The sequence below is a fragment of the Pezoporus flaviventris genome, unplaced genomic scaffold (genome assembly GCF_033815535.1).
Source record: "Pezoporus flaviventris isolate CSIRO_AGI_PZ_B2104156 unplaced genomic scaffold, CSIRO_AGI_Pfla_v1 ptg000013l, whole genome shotgun sequence".
NCBI lineage: Eukaryota > Metazoa > Chordata > Aves > Psittaciformes > Psittacidae > Pezoporus > Pezoporus flaviventris.
In genome coordinates this window covers 43,999,614-44,024,086 of record NW_026892561.1, presented here as the reverse complement: position 1 = coordinate 44,024,086, position 24,473 = coordinate 43,999,614, and positions in this window count along the sequence as shown.

Genomic DNA, 24,473 nt, shown 5'->3' with positions numbered 1-24,473 from the left:
TCTGGAGCCTATCTGTATAATGCCTGTGAAAGACCTTGAGAAAGCCACAATAATAGGAAATTTTATGCCTCAATATTAACTATAAATCAATGCACAGAAAAGAGAGACATTTCTAGTATTAAGAAGTGGGCACAAAATCACGACTTAAGCAGGAACCAAATGAAGAGGATGAAAGTTATAACGAAGCTCAATAATCAACACAGCTGTGCAATAATTTGATTTTCATTATAATGATGCTATTTAGACATGCCCTGCATACTGAAGATTGAGTATAGTACATAATTATTGATTAGCTATAACTCATTTGTGGTTTATGTTTATTTCATCTGATAATAATCATCATACATTTGCACTAATTAATTCATCATCTTTTATTACTGGTTCTGAAAGGTAACTAGAACAAAACAGCAGAAAGGGCATTAAGAAGCAGAATGCCCTGAAAAGCAATAGCATTATTTACAATATAATACTACAATGATGCTCTTGGATATTTTTATAACATAAATAGGGGCAAACGATTTTCTAGCTAAAATTTTCTTGCACTTACTAGTAAATTGCTCTCTTGCTGAAGTGAAATCTAGCTAATCTGCTGATGAGATGGATACTGACCTAACAGTCAGTGTTAGTATTTCTTTTTCATAAAGGTCTGCAAAATTATTGGTCATTTCGGAATACATTTTACAAATTGCGCAGAAGGTCTGGATTTGGGAGCAGAAGTTCTTAGACTATACATCTCAAGTAACAGTGTGTATTGAAAACTTTATAAAATGAAGCTGTATAACATTTGGTGAACTGGTTTGTTCCCTAAATAGAAATAAGAAAGCTTGTGTTTTTACTGATGGATGGCTTCATCAGCTTGTAATACAATTACTGTGCAGTACTGATATAGAAACACTGTGCAACACTGTGTGGTGCAGACAGCCCTAAGCCAGAGCCAAATGAGACAGACCTAGAAAAGTAGACACACATCAGCACAGCATTGCTACTAACCCTTATCAAGTAATGCAGTACACTGAACAGCAGTACTAATGTCATTTTATTTGCAAAATCTGAGCTTGTAAGTGGCACTGCTCTATTGTGTAGAAATACAAACTGGCCTATAGCTATGCTGAAGATAGATGCTCTGGGATGCACGATGCTCTGTTGTACCTTGTGAATACACTTAAAAGGGACCAAATAAGGCAGCGACGAAAAAATTACAAGGTACCTAGCAGACATGTATTTTAACTTTTCCTCTTTTAATGCATATATAAGATGATGAAAAGGCATATGCAAAGAACTGCCTGCTCTCCCAGAGGCCCAGCTGCCCATTGCTTAGGAGCCATCCACAGATAACAGTGGAATTGAAAACTGTGCTCTCTGTTGAGCTCTGCCTGGTGTAGACAAGCCAAGGGCAGGCAACAACCTGAAAGTTTATGAGCTGTGTCATGCTGTGCCATGCACATCGCAAATGTGATTAAGAGCATGCAGGGTGCAACCCAGAGCTCCTGCATGGGATACCAATAGAGATGTGGCCAGCAGAGCCATGCACTTGCTGTTACTAATTATGTGCATGCTGCTTATTTAGTCTACATCTTGCTTCTCTGGTAGGGTTCAGATTGCTTACAGAACATGAAATATGAATATATAAAAGTGCACAGTGCAGTTCTCGTGCACTGTGTTCATGTTACTGGATGATGACCGATATAAACCCCAAAATTATGTTTATTTTGCTAAATATATCTTTTGTATATTTGACTGATGAATTTATTGCTTTTGAGAGACTAAGGTATATTGTAATTATGTTGTTAAGTGAGAGAGATGCATACTGAACTGGAAGACCCTCCTTAACTGAAGTGAGGGAAAGGCAATTTCAGACCACTGAGCCTAGTTGGTGGCTTATGAATGATCAGCAAGAACTTCTGGTGATGACAGAAAGTGGAAAAATAAGTTTCATTTCATCAAACTCATATGGTCCTAGCAAATATATTCCTACTTTCATATCGGCTTTATTCTCAGCACATCTGCCAGGCAGATTCTGGTGTTCTTAAGCACAGGAAAGCAAACAAATTACAAGAATTCCGTATAAAACCTTAACACTTCAGAAACAGCAAGCAATTCTTTTCATGCTTAAATTTGATCTTTAGGGAGCAATAGGATAAACTCTCACAGAACAGCCTGATAACTACAAAACATAACCCTCGAATAAATGGAATTTTGAAGATAAGACTCACTGGAAAAAGAAAAAAAAAAAAGGCTGGAAATCATACAGCAAAATGCTACTCAATAAATATCAAAACACTTGATATACCCTCAGAGCAATCCACGTCACAAAAATTTGCACTTTTATTTTTTTGTTGGTTTTTTTTTTTGGCAGCTTCACCAGATTTAAACATGTTCCAAAGATAAAAGTCCCAGACATTGGTTCAATAATTTTCTATTTAGAATACTCACAAGTATACTTATGGTACCTCACTTATTGTGTCCAGTGATACACTAGGATTTTTGCAAGCACAAACAAACAAGGCAGTGATGAATAGATTGCTTAGGTAAAGCAAGAAATGTGACTTGATCATTTATTTCTGCACTCAAGTTGTGAATGATGCTGCATATGTTTTATATACATTCACCTCCCTTTCTGTCATTTTTCTCCCTATCAAATTATCACTGACAAAAAGCTCCATCTAATATCTGACAACCATTCATTTTCCACTGATTTCTCATTCTCCTCCCCGGGCAGCTCCCTCTTAGCTTTCTTCTTATGTTCAGCTCCCCCTCTAATGATTCCTCCTGCAAATCTGCTCATATTCCAGGTTTCTATCTAGGCACCAGGACACCAATCAGCTCTTGAGAAACAGACAAAGGAGCTGTCCTACACAAATTTCCTACGTAATCAGGGTACTAAGTCCAGGAACCATTACATCCTTTTTATATTGGTTGATTTGGGAGTTCACTGATACCAAAGACAGCAGCTGGCTTACCACCTCGACCTCATTTTGTACAGTCAACCTTCATGTGAAGTACAAGGTCTAGATAGTGTAACAGCCCCTTAACTGAGAAAAAGTCCCAAACTGGAAGCGGACTTCTTCCAATAGAGTTAGAAGTACTGAAGAAATAAAGGTACTGCTGTTTCTAGTGACTGTTTCTTTTCAATGGTACAAAAAAAAAAAGAATATGGCTACGCGAATTTATTGTTGATTTTCACACTGGGAGCTACTTAGCAAAACATGAAATGTCATTCATTAAAGGAGATTTTCAGTATGTAGATTTCCTTCTTGGTTATTTTTATAGGCTGTAGAAAAGTCTTGCTTCACCTCGTCATAAGAACTTAAACAGAACATGTAAGGCAGTATAACTGTGTTATCATCATAGTATTTCCTATATTTTCTGCCTATCTTTTCACCATGCTAGAAAGAGCCAGTGCACACATTCTCTGCTATGCAAATACAATCACCCTGCTATAGAAGATTAATGACAATCAAAGCACATGACTGATGAATGTATTCATCTTTCATGTGATTATAATCAGGAAGTTGTTTATCAGTAGCAGAAAGACCACTGGAGAATACCTACCTGATATTAGCTGGGCAAAGTGAAAATACAGACAGCCATTATTGACTATTTTTCATCTGACACCCTGACAATAACTAAAAGATAATTAGATTTAAGGGTAGGTGTTTGCTTCAGAACTCTGTGAGAGCACATGGAATAGAACCACGTTGTGTTAAATGCACACATGAACACGCACTAGAAAACAAGTAGAGGTGCACAACATGACAAAGCAGCACAGTAACGGGAGACGCATCGTGATATTGCCTTCATTTTTTTATCTGAACATAGAATCAGAAAAGAAATTAACTGATACATGCATAATCAAACAAGAAGTTTATGGCAGTTCTTTGCTAAAATGGAGTCTAATGGAGCTGTTATTACAAACCATTTCAGACAAACTGAAAGTTAACACATATCATCCTCTAAATTATCTCTTGTAACACTGTCCTGCTTTGTGAAAAAACAAACTGGACTTGGCTGCCTGGAGTAACTGAATTACATCTTCTTGTTGACCCACCCACAACCTTGATTTCTCTCTCTACATCTCCTGAGACTACAGTTTCTGTGAAAGTGCCGCATATACAAGTTTAACAAGTGAAATGTTGAAAACTGGTTTGTTTGCTTTATAGTTTACGTAAGGAAAATCAAATGGAAAGCTGTTGAAACACTGTAAATCAGGTCACAATTTCTAAGCTATTACCAAATAATCAATAATACTTAATGACTTGATTGATGGTTAAATGTTAAGAGGAAAAGACCAGTGAGTTTTGTGCTGTAACAGATGGGTGTTAACCACATTAGCAAATACTTTTGCTGTTAAAAACTATGATTACAAACTAAAGTAAACAATAATCTTTTTTTTGAAAGAAAAGATACCACAGCTGACCTATTCGATGCAGGATGAGAACCAGGGAATATATCCAGTCTTACAAATTAAATAAAAATAATATACACATAAATTTTGCTGCTCTACAGTAGAGAATGGAAAACAGACAGAATTATAGAATCGCAGAATAGTTAGGGTTGGAAAGGACCTTAAGATCATCTAGTTCCAACCCCCCTGCCATGGGCAGGGATGCCTCACATCATGTCACCCAAGGTTCTGCACAACCTGGCCTTGAACACTACCATGGATGGAGCATTTACTTCAGGCAACCTGTGCCAGTGTCCCACCACCCTTCCAGTAAAGAACTTCTTCCCTGTATCTAACCTGAGCTTCCCCTTTTTAAGTTTGAACCCATTACACCCTGTCTTATCACTACAACCCCTGATGAAAAGTCCTTCTCTGGCATCCTTGTAAGCCTTCTTCAGATACTGGAAGGCTGCCCTAACTTTAAAAAAAAAAAAAAAAAAACAACAAAGAAAAAACAACAAACCAAACCAAACAGAAAAAAAAAACACACCTTTTAATTATATTATATATATATACCTTCCATTTTTTGATAATATACACTATATTGCTGGTTTTAAATAGTACAACTCACCTGGTGCAAACTAACCCTTTCTGTAGAAAATCCTCTAGTACAGGTTCAGATCACAAGAAATCTGCATTAAAAGTTTTTATGGAGTACATGTTCTACCAGTGAAACTTGGGTTAGTATTTAAACACACCAGAACCATACGAACCCTGGGCTTTGCCACCATCTTCTGTATGCCTCCACACCAAACAAAATAGGTGCACATTAATGTGCACTGCAAAGATAACTAAGGCAGTCCAAGCTTAATATTGTTTCTTTTACTGTGTGCGAAGAAGGGCAAAATCAGTACTAAAAAATGCATAAAGTTGCTCAAAACACTTGTATAACAAAAGCCAGCATTGTTCAATTTACAGAAACAAACACATCATACAAAGTATTGACAAGGATTTATCAAACGTTACTAGATTTCTGAGTCAGTGACTGATTCCAGTTCCAGCCTCTCTTCACATATGCTGTTGATGGGAAACATAATGCAGCACACATGGCATAAGGATGAGGCCATCTCTATCACTGCCTTTCAACTGCTTTCCTCACAATAGTCAACTACATTTGTTTCACTTTTCCCCAGGTAACTACATGTAGGAACCTTTATTTGCATATCCTTAGAACTTGCCTGTAAATTGAAGCAATTCTGTACAATATTGGGGAAAATGATGCCTTCGTCATCTCCTCACCTAGGATCATCCAGTAACTGCTTTCTCAGGGGATTCAACATAGAAGTGCTTCAGAGCAAACCAGTCACAACTTTGTCCTGAGAAACAGGAAAGTGTTGTCCAGCAAGAACCAAGTCTGCCCTTCTGTCTCCAATAAGGTGAGTATGGATTTATTTTAATGCAACTGCAACCAGTCAGGCCCTCAGGTCCATCAGTGATTAAGAAACAATCATGCAGTGTGCAACCAGCATAAAATTCTTTAAAAAGAGGGAATGAGAATGTTGGTATTTTACTAGAGCAGCAAAGTAAAGCCTACTATAACTACCTCTGTAAAATAAATTGTTATTGGAAAATTTCCTATTCAAAGAGAAATTGAATACCAGTTATCCTGCTTGTAAGCTTGAATTTTTTAAATGTAATTTCATGAAACCTCAAAACATTTTACAAAGTGAGGCATGATGTATACAGTGGGTTGTAACTGCATGTTGTATACAGTGGGTTACACTATCTGGCTTCATAGACAAAAGAGTACCAACAGCAGCTTTACAACTGTCCTTTCTGTTCTGGCTTTGTGGTGAAAGGTCCACAGATATATGTACTGTAGGGGAAAATACAGGTACACACTAATGTTCATTATGTACTGCACATAACGAATAATGAGGACTAGAACCTGGGTTAAGTTGGTTAAAATTACAAAATTCAGTTTTCTAACTATAGGACAATGCTCTCTGCAAAGTATTAAAGAAATGTCCAATATAGCATACTCTGGGAATTACACAAAAGGCTTCAGCCATCATTAACATATCTGGTATTAGCCGTTTTAAATATAGAATTCCAAAAAAGATGGACTATTTTTAGTCTCATAAAATAGTTTTTTTGTTCTTTGACAACATTTTTATGAACACAAATGGTATTGTAATATCATCAGAACACGTATTTTGACTTCAGAGTATAGAGAATTTACCTGTTCTAGATATCAATAGTAGGTCTTAAATATTTTTATTGTAGCAGGATTAAAGAAGCTTGCTATGCTTTTAGAAAAGTATTATTCCAAGAGCCGTTAGGTATTCCTTTAAGGGAAGACTTAACCAAATTGAAGTGAAAAATGTCCCTTTTATTTAATACTTTTGTAGCATCTAGTAGGTTTTACTCTGAGTTTTAGGTAGTCATTCAAGATTAAGGGATAAAAGCATACTATATGCAACTTCAGTAAACCAAAAAACATTCTTAATTCACATGTTACATACTATGTGAAAGTACAGTTATTGACTGTGCTAGTTCAAGTTTATTATCCTGTTAAAAGTTAATGTTGTAATTGCTCCTGGGCCACTGCTTTTTAAAAACTAATATAGGCCAACGGTGTAATTAACTGAGTGCAATTCAAAGCAGACCAAGAGAATTTAGAGTTCTGGGATTATCGACATATGTTTGTCAACAAACTGGACTTGGAAGTATAGAACCATAGAATCAGCTAGGTTGGAAAAGACCTTTTAAGATTATCAAGTCCAACCAGCCAGAGAAGGCTGCATGGAGATCTCGCAGCAGCCTTTCAGTATATGAAGGTGGTCTACAAGGATGCTGGAGAGGGACTCTTCATTGTGGACTGTAGTGACAGGACAGGGGAAACGGGTTTAAGTTTAAACAGGGAAAGTTTAGGTTAGATATAAGGAAGAAGTTCTCTGCTGTGAGGGTGGTGAGGCACTGGGATGGGTTGCCCAAGGAGGTTGTGAGTGCTCCATCCCTGACAGTGTTTAAGGCCAGGTTGGACAGAGCCTTGGGTGATATGGTCAAGTGTGTAGTGCCCCTGCCCATGGCAGGGGTGTTGGAACTAGATGATCTTAAGGTCCTTTCCAACCCTGAATATTCTGTGATTACTCCAGGACTGCCAAGACCACCACTACACCATGTCACTAAGGGCCTCATCTACACAGTTTGTGAATACTTCCAGGGATGGTGATTCCCCCACTTCCCTGGGAAGCCTGTTCCAATACCTGATTACCCTCTCTGTGAAGAAATTTTTCTTTATATCCAATCTATATCTCCCCTGGCACAGCTTGAGGCCATTACCTCTTGTCCTATCACTTGTTACTTGGGAAAAGACACCAACCCCCACTTCAATACAACCTTCTTACAGAAGTAATCTGATATACCTGTGAGCAAAAATATTCATATGCAGGAAGACAGTAAAGAAAGAGGATGGATTTTTCTCATAGGCAGCTTGTAAGCAAGGTAAAATCAAGAGTACATAGAGTACATCTTGAGGGCAAGATTATTTTGAAGATGCTACCACAGAAAAAAAGAAAACATTAAAAGTTAATAAACTTCATTTTGCCATCAGTCTCCATCTGCCTTTGCCACAGCCTCGTTTGGACCCAATACTCTCAGAGGTGACACTGGTGGAGGAAATGTTCCCTTTCTGTCTGGCAGTAGCAGAAACTCCCACAGCTTGTCAGAATAGAAAAAAAAGGCAACATTATTCCCAAGAATGCTTGAGAAAGGAGAGTGTTTTCCTGCATGTCTTCAAATATAGATTTCACTCAGTAGTCTCAGTTGCAAGACTACTCAAAATGGTAAAAAAATTCCATTAAAAATGTATCTAGTCAGATACAACACGAAAATACATCATGAAAAGAAAAAATCAGCAAGGATTTTGTCTCCCTTAGTAATCTGCCAGTTACTCAAGCAATTATGTGATGTATTCAGCCTAACTTCTGGCCACATAAGCAGATTATAATACTAAAATTCTCTAAACAAGGAAAATTGTCAAGTTTGTCTGCCAGTAGTAAAACATAGATGCAGGCAGACAAATGTTTTCTCCAGCAAAAATTCATCTGCAGTTAAATGTCCTTTACAGCTCAGATGGCTAACATATGTGAAAAGTACAAACTATCAGGATTTCACATTACTTCAAATAATTTAGGTTACCATATTTTCCCTGCCACAGATCAGACCCAGCAGAACATTTTATTCCACAGACAAGCAATGCAGACTTCCTTTACTCTGCCCCTAGTTACTCAAGTGACCTTTCAAGCATCTTGAAAGTGAATATATCTGCTACAATTTAGATAACTTCCACAATCCCATCTTATGATGGAAACACATTTAAAACAACAGGATTAATGAAATTAATAAACACTCAACAATCTGAATAAGGTATTCAGAATCTGGACTAGATTTTATAACTTAAAAGGTTACTTTCAAAATTTAAAACTTTATAATGTTTATTTTTGCCTTTACTTAAACACATCTTTAATTATGGGTTTCTGTGAGTGTTTTTACAACAATGAAAGAATTTAGTATCTTCCTTTACCTCTCCAGGGCCAGGCATGAATTTGCCAGGGGTATAGAACAGCTAAGTGAGAATGCATTAAACTTGTGAACAATTCTAAAACAGTAGCACAGCTCCCTTTTTCACAACCCTGGCACTAAGAATTACATTAGTTTTCACGTTACTGACAATGGTTAAGTCTCTGTTGCAGGAAGAACTATGTAAATAACACTGCACAAGCAAGACTTTTATTCAGAATCTTTGAACTATTCCATTTATATAGCGAGGTGTCGGCACCAATGAATTAAATGTGTACTTACAGAGTTATAATAAGAGCAAGTATAGCATAACAGCATACTGCAGGACATCCTTATGATTTTGTCCTTGCATTGTAAGTGCATATTCCTGAGTGGATTGCTTCTCAGAGACTCTGATAAAGAGGTCATCCAAGCCCTCTTACTATTCAAAAACATGTCCTTACAAATACATTTACAATGGCAGGTTCAGCCTCACTGAATCCCTTGCTTGAATCAAATTAAATCATTTCAAACATAAGAAGCCATCAGGAGTATGTCTGCTTTGTGCTCAGTCTAGCCCCACATTGCAGCAGACACGCATTGAGTGTTTAATCAAGGAATGCTTATTAAACTGCAGGTTTGTGCTGTTTCCAGGGAATATAGAAAAATGGCAATATACTCTTGCTGTCAGTCAAGACAAGTATTTTAATGCTGCCACTCTTAGTTTAAAAAAGTTAGGAGGAGTTGAGATTAAATACATACATTCTGTGCACACTCACAATACTTTTGTACCTTATTAACCTCCTGCATTATACCAAGTTCAGTCTAAAACTTCTATACTCTGCTATTTAGCTGCATTTTTCATTGCCATACACCTGTCTCCACTAATCTTGTCCGTATATTACTTCACCTTACTGACTATTCTTGTTAACAGAGAAAGCTTGGGTTGGTTGGTTGGTTGTTTCTTTTTTCCTAAGCATTTCTTAACAGTAAGTGAACTCAAGAGATGGAACATCACAGGTCTTATGAACGTCCCTGTAATTCACAGGGAATAGCCATTTGTTTTTCGACTTCAGAGGGAGGAGAGAGAATACTCTTCACTAGTTAACGAGCATGAGGTAAAAGGTTGGATTGAGGGAAACGGGAGGAGAATCTCTGGCATGGACAGCAAGGACATGAAAGGAGATGAGCCAGTTGATGTGAATTAGCTTGCCTTTTTTTTTTTTTTTTTTGTCCTTTTGCTTGTGCCATAAAAAAGAGCTAGAAAATAGTCATGACTGAGCCATAGCTTCTTCTGTGGTTTGCACCTGAGTAACTGTAATTATTTGCTGTCACACCTCCCCACCAAGCAGATTGCAAGGCTGCAGATTAAGCCCCAGGGTGAGATGATCTGCACTTCAGTGGATACAGACTCACTCACTGTACCTGAATATTCCATATGGCCAGCGGTGTGGAAGAGCAACCACCAAATCACAAAAGTTTGAAAAGCAAAAAAACCCAAAAGCAAACTAAAAGGCAATTCTGGAAATAATTAGGCAGGGGAAGTTTGCACTATATGCTTAACACTGTCATTTACCATGTGCCAAAATTAATCCGCAGAAGACAGTGATGGTCAACTATTTTCCAATAAAGTAATTTTTAACAGAAGAATTCATTTAATAGAAGATGTTTGGTTAACATTCTGAGTGAAAGTAGTTCCTTGGATCCAGAATGAAATGTCTGGTCACACCAGGAGAAATACTAAATGCAAACCAGGGAGAAAATCAGTTTTAAAGGGAATCTGAACGGATGGAGAAGGCCATATTAAGCCCTGTTTAACCTCAGTACTTGAACTCCAGTTTCTTACAGCAAATGAGTGGAGCCAACTAGAGAAAGAAGTCCTCTGTGGTATATGTTTAGTCAGCTATGAAATGGCCCTGGTAGAATCAATCCTACCTACCACACAGAATGAGTAACCTCCTGTTCCCAAGCATTCCCATCTCAGGGTTTTTTTATGGAAAACTTGGAACAGAGTCAGATTCATAGAATCATAGAATTGTTAGGGTTGGAAAGGACCTTAGGATCATAAAGTTCCAACCTCCCTGGCATGGAGAGGGACACCTTATGCTAAATCATATCACCCAAGGCCTCATCCAACCTGGTCTTGACCACAGCCAGGGATGGAGCATTCACAACCTCCCTGGGCAACCTATTCCAGTGCCTCACCACCCTAACAGGAAAGAATTTCCTTCTTATATCCAACCTAAACTTCCCCTGTTTAAGTTTTAACCCGTTACCCCTTGTCCTGTCACTACAGTCCCTAATGAAGAGTCCTTCCCCAGCATCCCTATAGCCCCCCTTCAGATACTGGAAGGCTGCTGTGAGGTCTCCATGCAGCCTTCTCTTCTCCAGGCTGAACAGCCCCAACTTCCTCAGCCTGTCTTCATATGGGAGGTGCTCCAGTCCCCTGATCATCCTCGTGGCCCTCCTCTGGACTTGTTCCAACAGTTCCATGTCCTTTTTATGTTGAGGACACCAGAACTACACACAATACTCCAGGTGAGGTCTCACAAGAGCAGAGTAGAGGGGCAGGATCACCTCCTTCGATCTGCTGGTCACGCTCCTTTTGATGCAGCCCAGGATACAGTTGGCTTTCTGGGCTGCAAGCGCACACTGCCGGCTCATGTTCATTTTCTCATCAACCGACACCCCCAAGTCCTTCTCCTTAGGGCTGCTCTGAATCTCTTCTCTGCCCAACCTGTAGCTGTGCCTGGGATTGCTCCCACCCAGGTGTAGGACCTTGCACTTGGCATGGTTAAACTTCATGAGGTTGGCATCAGCCCACCTCACAAGTGTGTCAAGGTCCCTCTGGATGGCATTCCTTCCCTCCAGCATATCAACCGAACCACACAGCTTGGTGTCATCGGCAAACTTGCTGAGGGCGCATTCAATCCCACTGTCCATGTCAGCGACAAAGATGTTAAACAAGACCGGTCCCAACACTGACCCCTGAGGGACGCCACTCGTTACTGGTCTCCAGCTGGACATTGAGCCATTGACCACAACTCTTTGTGTGCGGCCATCCAGCCAGTTCTTTATCCACCGAGTGGTCCATCCATCAAATTGATGTCTCTCCAATTTAGAGATAAGGATGTCATGTGGGATAGTGTCGAACGCTTTGCACAAGTCCAGGTAGATGACATCAACTGCTCTACCCCTGTCCATCAGTTCTGTAGCCCCACCATAGAAGGCCATCAAATTGGTCAGGCAGGATTTCCCCTTAGTGAAGCCATGCTGGCTGTCACCAAACACCTTGTTGATTTTCATGTGCCTTAGTATGCCTTCCAGGAGAATCTGCTCCAAGATTTTGCCAGGCACAGAGGTGAGACTGTCTGGTCTGTAATTCCCCGGGTCATCCATTTTCCCCTTCTTGAAAATGGGGGTTATATTTCCCTTTTTCCAGTCGTCGGGAACTTCACCTGACTGCCATGATTTCTCAAATATGATGGCCAGTGGCTTAGCAACTTCATTTGCCAGCTCCTTCAGGACCCGCAGATGGATCTCATCAGGACCCAGGGACTTGTGCACATTCAGATTTTTGAGATGGTCTTGAACCAGATCCTCTCCTACAGTGGGCCTGAGGTCTTCATTCTCACAGTCCCTGCATCTGCCTTCCAAGACTTGGGTGGTTTGGTCAGAGCCTTTGCCAGTGAAGACCGAGGCAAAGAAGTCATTCAGAACCTCAGCCTTCTCCAAATCCTGTGTAGCCAGTTCTCCCTAGAGCTTCCTGAGGGGGCCTACGTTCTCCCTAGTCTGTTTTTCATTTGCTATGTACCTGTAGAATCCCTTCCTGTTATCTTTAATACCTCTAGCTAAATTTAATTCTAACTGAGCCTTAGCTTTCCTAACCTGGTCCCTAGCTTCCCAGACAGCATCCCTGTACTCTTCCCATGCCACCTGTCCTTGCTTCCACTTATTATAAGTCTTTTTTCAATTGAATTTTCCTCAGGAGCTCCTTATCCATCCAAGCAGGTCTCCTGGCCCTCCTGCTGCACTTCCTTCTGGTTGGGATGCAACACTCCTGAGCTTGCAGCAGGTGATCCTTGAATATCAACCAAGAGTCTTGGGCCCCTCTGCCCTCTAGGACTGTATCCCATGGAACCTTACTAAGCAGGTTCCTGAAGAGGCCAAAGTCTGCTCTTTTGAAGTCCAGGGCAGTGAGCTTGTTGCACGCTCTTCTCACTGTCCTGAGGATCTCAAATTTGAGCATCTCGTGATCGCTACATCCAAGCCTGCCCTGGAGCGTCACATTTCCAACGAGCCCTTCCCTGTTGGTGAGCACGAGGTCAAGCATGGCACCTCTCCTTGTCGGCTCCCCTATTACTTGCAGAAGGAAGTTGTCTTCCACACAATCGAGGAACCTCCTGGATTGCTTGTGCCGGGCCGTACAGTCCTTCCAACAGATGTCAGGGTGGTTGAAGCCACCCATGAGAACAAGGGCCTGCAAGCGTGAGGCTTTTCCTATCTGTCTATGGAGTGCTTCATCCGCAGGTTCTCCTTGATCAGGCGGTCTGTAACAGATCCCCACAGTAATGTCCCCCCATAGCTATATTCCCTTCAACCCTGACCCACAAACTCTCTGTGGGTTGCTCACCTGTCCCCAGACAGAGTTCCATACTCTCCAGCCTATCCCTAACATAAAGGGCAACTCCCCCTCCCCGCCTGCCAGGCCTGTCTTTTCTAAAGAGCCTGTAACCTTCCATTCCAACACTCCAGTCATAGGAGCCATCCCACCATGTTTCTGTGATGCCTGTTATATCATACCCCTGTAGACGTGCACACATCTCTAATTCCTCTTGTTTGTTCAGATTCATATCCATACAGGAAGTTTTTAAATCTCAGAAGTGCTCACAGAACAGGAAAATTACTCAGCTCAATCTTTAGTAAGAAACACTTTTTATTTTATCACAAATGCTTATATAAAGCAAATACAGAGATAAATTCTAGTTTTAATGAAGGTAGAAAATCTAGATGGGGCCTAAAGTCTGATTTACAGTTCTTATTTTCTTGCATGAAAATATTTTAAAATATAATCTGGAATATTAATTAATGGTCAACCAAATATTCTCATTAAAGAAAAAATGAATAATCAAAACTAGTCTAAATAAGTGTAAAGTATTCTAAGAGAATACACAAAAAAAACTTGAGTGAAGAAAAAAAGGGTAATATAACTCACACTGGGTAAATTTCTTGTTCATTCTCAGATTGGCGTATCTAGAAGTCACTCAAGACACTGCTTTGAAAGCTTCCGTATATTTATCATGTTTTCCATTCTTGGATGATGCTTCCATTCATCATCATATTTTCAAATAGAAAACAGAAGCACTGTAGGAGCACTGTTATAGACATCCCTTTGGATACTTCATTTGCTCACTGTATTTGACCCTCAATACACCAAATATCTCAAACAAATGCAAAACCAGCCTAATGAAGGACAACCAGAAGAAGCCACAATGCCAGCTGGCATGAAGAGGGTGAAAACTTCACTTTTATTCCAGACAACCGAGAAGAAATAACATAATACTAAGTTGAATAACAACTTAAAATATATACATGTTCATAAATCCATACACTTTTACACAAAACCAAAACTGATGAATACTGCACAAATCAACACAAAGAATAAGGAAGTTCAAAATTATTTGTTGCTCTATTAAAGGTTTAAAAAAATAGTCTTTCATTCAACATTTCACCCCATAGTGAAAAAACAAACTCTATTGAGGCTTTTGGCCTGTACATGCTTAAAAGAGCTAAAACCTTGAAAGGACAAGAACTATTAATTCATAAAACCCACACTCTTTTTAAAATGAGATTTTCTGAAGAACTGAGATTAGAGTTAAGTCCTAAAATAAACAGCCTTCCTTCTTCATCAGGTAAAGTATATTAGAGCGCAGATTAAAGTGATCTGTGTTTCTTCACAAAAAAAGCTGCCTTCTGTTGCTAGAAAATTTCTTCCTCTGGTCTTGCCATTCTACTCTTTGCATGTGGAGATGTCACTACATCCCCACATTCTCATGTCCACCAATTTCTTATCAGTTGTTCAGCATATCCAGGTGGATGCTGAAAACTGAACTATCAGTTCACTATATTCCAGACAACTAGCAAAAATTAAGGATGAAGCAGAATTTCTGGATTATGATTTCCCATGGTTTTCCTCTTTGCAGATTCTCTACTATCAAACCACGTGCTTGAGCTCTTGCTTCTACCTTTCCTTCCTGAGAAAACTAGAGTAAAAACCCAAAGCTCACTGATGACAGAGATATACAAAGGACCTTAAGATCATCCAGTGAGATATCTGCAGCTAGTACACAACTCTCATGTGAACATGGGAGCCATATACTTTCCCTGGACCTTTCACCGCAGGGAATTTCCCAGTCACAGAGTATCTTCATCCAGAGCACAACCATTTTACTTCATCATACTGTAATTCCTCCTTTTGAGAAAAGAGTGCCCCAACCATGACTACAGGGATACAGTTTGAAATGAGCAAAGCATGTATGAGGAGGAGGTATTAAGGAGCTAAGGAGGGGATAGGAATAAATTTAAAAGGAAAAAAAAAACAACAAACCAACAACCCTCAATACCAATGGATCTGAACCAGAATAGTTCCAAAATATACAAAGGAATGAAAAAATCTGCACTCTCCTTTACGAAGGACTTCTCTCCCATGTTGCTGTTTCTAAATCACAGTAATTCCAGGTCTGTATTTAAAGCCAGCTGCTGCATATGCTTAGAATCATAAATTGGTGTTTAATTGGACACCCAAAAAGTTTTTTGTTTTCCTTTTCATTATAAAGCAGTTGTGTTCACCAGAAAATGAAAACAAAGGATGTCTAGCAGAGTACTAGGATTAATGTATTTCTTAAACATTGTTTTCTCATAAAAGCATTTTCATTTGCTGCTCTTTCTTTCCAGTACAGATAAGCTGCTTCTAAACCATAGCAACTGAATCGGGATTTACACATTTCACTCTGTAACTTTTAACTATCCAGGCTTGACTACTCGCTGCTCGGAGTCAACATACACTAAATAGGATTATTTAAAAAAAAAAAAATATGCAGGATAATTGCTAGAGTTTACACAAGGCATTTTTTCTTTATTGAAACTGTAAGCAGGGTAAATAGTGCGTTCTTTCCAAGGCTAGGATTTCAATCCATTTCTAGTTAACCACTACAAGAAGAAAATACTCTAAAGACTTTTGACTAGCCTAGAAATGTATCACTGTTATATTAAATCCAGCGGTGTGTTCTTCACAGTAGCTCAATAACTAAGCCACTAGCGTGGAATCTGATTCTCAGCCAAACCAGCATTTACCTAAAAGTATTGCAAAGTTTCTTACTGCTATGGCTGTGGGAGGAAAACCTGTGCCTGTTGCTCAGATGACAACCCAATATAAGAACAGATTAAAGGATAATAGTTTGGGTTCCTTTTATTGCATGACACTTGAGTGCTTGGATTGTCCATGATGAGCCCAAGAGGTTTAAGGTTCAAGAATGATGAAAGATCAATCCTGAGGTAACAGAAGTTAAACTCAAAATATGGGTGGATCAACAAGATGAGATTCACCAGTAAAGAAACATGTCCAAAATAGAAGAAATGAAGATCCAAAAACATCAGAGGCAATTTTAGACTAAAAAGGTGGAGCACAGTATTAAAACCACAAAAGTAGTAGTTTTCTCTACATTTTTCCAGTGAACTTAATTACATTCTGTGTACTGCATTAATGCAAAGCAATTGGTAAACCAGAGAAGCCAGAGAAGAGCAGCAAAATTTATAGATACGCAACTTAGAGTTAATAGATCATTGAAAGAAGCAATATACACACACATCTAGCATGGAAACATGCATATAAGGAGAATGGGGAAGTGAGAGAGGAAGAAGACTGTTTATAAATATTTTAATGCACCAGAAAAATACAAGGAATTAGGAGTTATAAGGAATAACAAAAAAGACAGTTGTGATGGATTATCATGAAACACATTTGAGCACGAATTCTCTTAGGCATTTGAAAAGTTCCCCAATACACTTAATTGATCCCTTTAAACAAAAATGCCCTGGATAAATAGTATGAAAATGTATACTGGTAAACAACCCGCACTAGCAAGAATAACTGCACAGGACTGCTTTACCTCTAACTCCTGTAAGGACTGGAGCTCCTACTGGGTGGAAGTCAACTGAAAAGTAAAGTAATGAATAAACCTATGAGTATGATCAGGCCAGTAGCAAAAGAACCTTATACACACTGGTGGAGGGGGTGGTAAAAAGGGAGAAAAGGCAATCAAAATTCATATGACAAGAATACATATTACGTGAAACAGAATCCAAACAAATTCCACTAAATGAAAAATGGTCCCAAAGAAGCAAAATACAGTATCCCAACTTTGTGTTAACCTATACCAAAGGGGGCTTTCTGTCTGAATTGAATCAGAACCCAGGTTGGCTTGGGTTAGTTTGTTTTGGTGTCTTTTGTGTTTTGTTGTGTTGTTTTTTTTTGTTGTTGTTGTTGGGTTTGTTTTTTGGTTGTGTGGGGTTTCTTTGTGTTTTTTTTTTATTATTATTGTTACTGTGATGTGAATTTTACCATAATTTCTAGGGAAGAAGGAAAAATTACAGATTCTGGAAAGGGAACAAAAAGAAAAACACCTTAGCTAACACTGCAAGTGAGCTAATTAGTGGGTGTACTGCATTTCAGAATAAATCTGCCAACAATATTAACTTATAACCCAAACATACTTCAAGCAGGCTTAAGAGTTAAAAGTAAGCAGCTAGGAAAATATCGAGGACAGCTACCTCTCTCATCTCTGAAGAATCACTCGAGTTCAAAAGATGCCAACATTTTTACTTTTAATTAGTTGCCATTTTGATGTCAGCCTCTAGATAGCATGAAAGAGAATAGAGCATTGATGGGTGGATATGACAAAATCCAAGACATCACCTTTCCTTACAGACTTTCTAATCATCTTTGTTACTTTCAGAACCATGGGCAAGATTCTAGAAAGCAAAAAGCTCAAAAAATCCTCAGCCTCCCTGAGTACACAACTTTTTTCCTCTTTACTGCTGCAGTGAGGTTGTTCACTAAATAGCAATTCAGGCTCTAGGGAATAAGCACCACACTAAGTCTTGCTTGGAAGGGAACATAAACTCCCTAAGGCATGCCCAGTAGGCTCAGAGAAGAAACACAAGACTGCAAGCTGCCAGTGTTAATATTTGAGATTCTGTTGGGTTTTTTTCCCAGGAAAGGAGGAAAGTCAAGGAGAAATAACATCTGTCTGAGGGAAGAACACACACACACACACTTTAGTGCTTTTCGAGGGTGGAGAATGAAAGAAAGGGTTCTTTCCTTTTGACTTATTTAAGCTCTCCGTAGGTTTGTATACTGTTCAAGCTTTTAAAAGAGAGACTAATGAGAAAAATAGTAATCAATAGTGTCAGCTAAAGGTGATAGAGCACAAGGTGGCTACTGGAGGTGCACACTATGAAGGCAGTGGCTGGGCAGTGATCAGCTGCGTTAGGAGATGAAGAAAGGCAGCAGGAGCAAAAAGAGGAATTGATCCAGTCTACAACATCTGCAGATACAGGTACCTGGCGCAGGTAGCATAAGACAGACAAGGGTTTAGTCTGTCAGTAATTCATACTGCTTCACTGGATAACTTTTCGCAAGACTCTGTCTTGAAAGCAACAGTATTGACATATGTTGCATCACAGAGTTTCACTAAGACCTGGCATCTCTAGTCAAGACCAATTCAAAGCACACTACTCAGGATCCAGTCACCTTAGTGCTTTCTGCCAAATGAGTTTCAGGCCAAACTAAAAAGGTATTTGAAACAGTGTTTTTTGACAGAAAAAATAACAGAAAAGCACTTCTAAAACTAGACAAAAAAGGGAAATCAAAAACAATCTTCCTCTTTCATATGGCTCACTCAGTCCAGCTCTACACTGTTGAAAATGCTGTAATTACATTTGACCACCATGCCTGATGTGACATACAAATGAATTGAGCTGATTTATAAAGGCATGGAATCTGAGTGGGAAGAATGATCTAAGACACTGCAGAGGCTGCAATTGTGAGATGCTTCCTGGGCCAAGGGAGAAGAAGGATGTTATTCACAGCCTGGATTATATGCAGCAGCTAAGAGAAACAGCCCGTATTACTGAAATGGCACTGGTGGGCTGGTACTTAAAAGTGAATAGGGCTCAGCCTAAACCAATTTTTCCAAACCCTAGATATTCAACTGTACCAAGTGTAAAAGTAAATATGAAAGAAAGAATTTTAATACTTACCCACAGAAGAACACAGGAATAAGTCACCCATCCAAAAGTCTCCCATAGGTGAGTAATGAGCATCACAAGAAAAAGTTGATTTTATTTGTAAAGAGCCCGTTCAGCTAATTCTTTTAATAAGTACTCTACTGTATTTACTCTAGTTCCTGGATTTATTTATTAACTTCAGTATAGCCATTCTCAGAAAGAGATTGGTCCCTCAAGCAAAATGATGGCAAAATTGTCAATTAATATTCCATTAATTAATTTCAGATATTCTAAGTAGCATTTAATTTAATTGTTACTTTATTTATTGTAATAGTTAATGTTATGCAAAGTCCGGTCTTTGATTAATTGCATCTTTACTGCTAAAGATGGAGATAGAAACTGGTGGTAGCTATAATAACAAAATCTATACAGGTTACTCCACTATCGTTACTGAATTATAGAAAAAGTAAAAGTAGCATTTACCAAAACTCAGGCACTTATCAAATCACTCACAAAGGTTCCAAATTTTCCTTACAGACAAACATGCATATACTTACAGGTAACAGGTTGGTTCAAGGAGGCACACACATTTTAGCTGTCATGCATTCCTGACTGTATTTTAAATAACATCAGTCATCTCTGCAAGAAGCTGTCATTGCAGCATGATTTGTCTTTCAAACACATGACTGTTTTCTTCCTAGCTGCTGAGAATGGGTCTGGTAAATTCTGTGACCCTCAACTGAGAACACTACGTGGGGTGTGTCTAAATTTGGCTTCTCAAAATGATTTCAAACTGTTGCATGGAAGAGTTCCTAAATCATCCATCCACTGCTTTTTCTCCTCCCTCTCTTCTTCTAAATCTGAAACTGATGCATGATTATTAATTAGAAAACGGTTATTAACTTAAAACACGTTTTGGTCCCCTGCATTTGTTTAGCCCATATTATATGGCTTTCCCACGATGAGCATGCTGTACAGAAGTCATTAATTTGTTACAGAAAAGTTAATACTATGCTGAGCCACGGGTCCCTCCTATTATAAAACAGGCCAGCACTTGGATGCTCTAGTGAGGTCTCTCGCAATCATTCACCGAGAAAGTAGAAATAATTCAGCATTCAGCAGAACCCTAAATGTTTCAGAAATCTCTTTTCCAAAGCAATTGCTCCTACCCTGGCAGCTATACTTAGACTTTATACAATGCCTACAGATAAGTACATTTCCAACCTCATTACAGTGCTATCAACAGAAGTCAAGCATTTAAAATGTTTTATGCATTGGCTGAACCATATTTTAGTTTAAAAGAGCAGGTAAGATGCATTTCATCACGAACAGGCTAGACATTAAAGTAAACAAATCAACAACATTACTCTATGCTGTAAGATCAAAGCAAATATCGATTGCAACATTCTACTGCTGCCTACCAGTACTTAGTGAAATTAATTTAAACAGATTCATTTTCTCACTTTCATTTTCAGTGATTAACCACCATTTCATTAGTTCCAAACGTAAAAACTTGTTTAAGCCATGAGGCCTGTCAAAACAAGAGATGGTCCCTTGCCCTTAGAGGAGCACAGCAGGTTTTCACCTCCTCAAAAATAAAGGCAGCTGCAATAAAGACTACTTGTCATTCATGCAGTATAGTACATAAATCTTAAAATGTTCCACATCACAGCAAATCCATTATGAATTATACTTGCTTCATTAAGTTTCAGATGCGCAGTTACTCTGACCACTTTTAGGTGTTCATCTGTAGTTTTCCTAAGGCTAACATAATTTACTAATTATCTCCTTTCTCCAAATTAGAGACATTGAAATCACCATCTTCTTACCATTCGGAAATCCTGATCCTTCTCCAGAATCACTAGTCATTTACAAAAAAGGGAAGAAGAAATACTGAGTCATTATGCAGGACCAAAATGAGTGGGAACTCCATGATTTAAACAAAGTCTATATAGGAACTAAACTGCATAAATTTCTAACGTGCTTATAAATGATGAATAGTTAATTATTAAATTATCAGCTGTAGTACTGTCTCTACCAATATGTTTCTGCACATTTTTTCAAAGAACATAGTTTGTGTCTAGAATTAAAACAAAATCCACCAAACTGAAAAAGCTGTTACAAAAAATCTCTGAACAGAACAAGGTCATTCCTAAAGTAATTTAGTGTCTGTGTGCACAAGGAAGGAAAAAATGGACAGGAATCTTATTAGTTTAAAAAAATTACCCCTGAACATAAAAATTAGGCTGTCATGTACAGAGCAAAATTGTTTAAAAAGCATTTTTGCAAGTTTCACTCTGATAAGGGAGACAGGCTTTTAAAGGATGGAATTTGTTCTAATGATCCACCTGAAAAGTATTTTTTAATTCAAAATTAGAACTGTTATAGAGAAGTAATGGAGTATTTCTTTTTGATAAGGCACTTCACAGAACAAGGATCAGAATGCAAATTACAGTTATTTGCTCTAAGTGGTTTTCCAATAGAATGGCATTAATATGAAACATTTTCTTTTTCCATTTCATCAAGACATTTCACAGTATTTCTGCTACCTTTAAGACATGGTGTATTAATTTAACAAAATTATATATAATCTTGGGTGTATTATGTGTACTTCATTTACTTTTTCCAGTGTTCATCATCTTATTTTTCATGTTTGAACCTGTCAATTGATAACACTGCTATGTCTCCTTTCAGAAGATCAGGTTTCAGATCAGAGAAGGGAAGTCTAATTACAGTAGTCATTTGTGAAAAATTGAGGGTTTTATTATATAAAAGGATGACACAAACCCTAGTGTTTAATAGTCAAGAATCTTGTAGGTAAAAGCTTTCTCTCCGTCCTTTCCTTTTTTGTAGCTTGACTAGTAACACAAGTAACTGATAAATTACAAATAGTGTAAACAAAGAGTGTTTATCATTCTAGTGTAAACAAAAAGCGCTGGCACAAAGACCCTGTGGTACGAATGACAGGCAGATATTACTGAATATGTCAAAGTAAGAAATAAGAAACTTATCTGGGGCTTTTCACAATGACTATTCAAAGCTCCTCACACATCCTGGTTATGGACAGTGGCACATTACTCCACCAAAGGTAATCCAAAGGGTATATACAATCATCATTACAAACATACTGCTCCACCCTTTCCTAATGCCTGAAAATTGCAGCTTCAATTCCCATCCCACAAAGTATATTCTTTCTTATTTCTTACAACAATTTCTGCAGTTGTGCAATGAAAATAGATATGTGATAGATCTGGTCTGTTTTCTATTAAACCCAGTTTTTCCCGTATCTGTTTTCAAACACAGATGCACAAACAACTGTACTAGCACAGCTCAGAAGGTCACAATATGCATGCAGATATAAATTCTGTTTAAGCTGATGCTCCTACAGAAAGATATGCCCACATTAAATGACACAGCCATGAGAAATGGTTCACATTAAGGACCCTTTTTTAGTTTAGATATTCAAGGCCACTGGAAAGGTCATTGCCTAACCTGCGTTAGAGAAGCTTTGAGCCTCTTAACTTTCTTCACACCAGGGTATCAGGAAAGCATAAGCATTTTCCTTACTCCTCCTTTCCTGCTACAATAGTTTCCAAGCATGTGAACCATCAACAACCTGTAACAAAGAAAATCTCAAGAAACAAGCCAAAACAAACAGAACATCCTCCAGGACCCACTTAACGCCACCACAAAGTTATACCATCTTTATCAGCATACACATGGCTTACTACACATAAAAAGCTAGGGGAAAGTCAGAAACAGGAAAAAAAGAGAATTAAGTATCAGTTTTGTTATTGATGAAAATATAAAAAGGGGGAAGTGTTTTGTCTTCCCCCACCCTGTCAAGTGCAATCACTTCCATAGTAATGTGCAGGGGTCTGAAATTTGTAAACACAGCAGTTAACAATTCTGGATTAAGTTAGTAGAAAGAACCTTTTAATTTTATTATGTTACAATTTTTATTCCTTTATCTCAACCGTCTGGCTTTGGAGGACCCCGTGAAATCTACAAATAAAGATTTCATACTGCAGAATTCTTTACAAAACTTAACACTTGAAAAGGAGAAGTGACATATCTGTGTAATACCAGTGACATATCTGTGGTAATTACATGCCAGAAAAAGTTGTGACAACTATCACTGAATACAAAGAAAAGGCAGCAACAGTAACTGTTCCACTGGAAGAGGTGGACAAGCAGTAGCACTATAATACAGAGATAGTACCAAATGAAGAGACTAGTAAAAACTTGAGCTCTCTTTCAAAAAAGCAGAAAAATTAAGGCAGCAAGTGAGATGAAGGAAAAGCAGGAAGAAAAATATATTCAGGCTGATGAGCAAAGAGCATATTATTAATTATTAAAGTGGAGATCCTTGCATTAGTAGCCACCAAGGACAATTAACTACTGGTTTATTATTTATTTTAATTACCTGACCAGAAGGCAGTTGACATTAAAAAAAGTTATATGTAGTAACATTAAGTTTCAAGGGGATTAGCTCTTTTATAACCTCTGTTAACTAGTTTACAACAGCCATTATGCGCTTTTAAGTATGCTGGTTCTGTGGCTGCTGAGAAATGGTCTCTCTTCACCGGCTGACTATTGATTTCCTATCAATCCAAACACTGCAGCATTTCACCATTTTTCCTACTTCTTCCACTATGTTTTAACCTACAGTATGCAAAAACGGCTCCCACCCCACTCCACACCTAAATATAGTGATTACTATGTTGAGGGAAGTAGCCCAAATCATTCAGTCCTTGCTCCAACAAGTCTCACGGAGTCAAATCCTTCAACTGCTTTATGTTTCTGAGGTCTCTTATACCACTGTGATCTGCATATAAGAACTCCCCCAAATCAGGTAATGAAACAGACAGTGTGAAGTAAAAAGAACTTTATCTGTTTCAGCTGAAAACTTGCAATCTCCCTTTACATCACTCTTGTCCATAAACATTTTCTATATATTTGTTTCAGTGAAAGAAGTGGTCATGCATATCAGAGCAGAACGCAGCACATAAATACTAAAACAAAACCAAAATAGTAGAATACAATCTTTGGAGTGTCTAATTCACCTCAGACAGTTGAGCTGGGATCAGTACAAATCCTTCTAGGGTGCAACAAGTGAAAAAACCCATCCCTCAACAACGAAGAGTAAGACTTATCTCAGCATTCACTGCTCTTAGCTGGTCTCAGCACCTCATCTGGCTTCAATGTCTTGATAGATTATCTATTGGGCCAAGAGTAT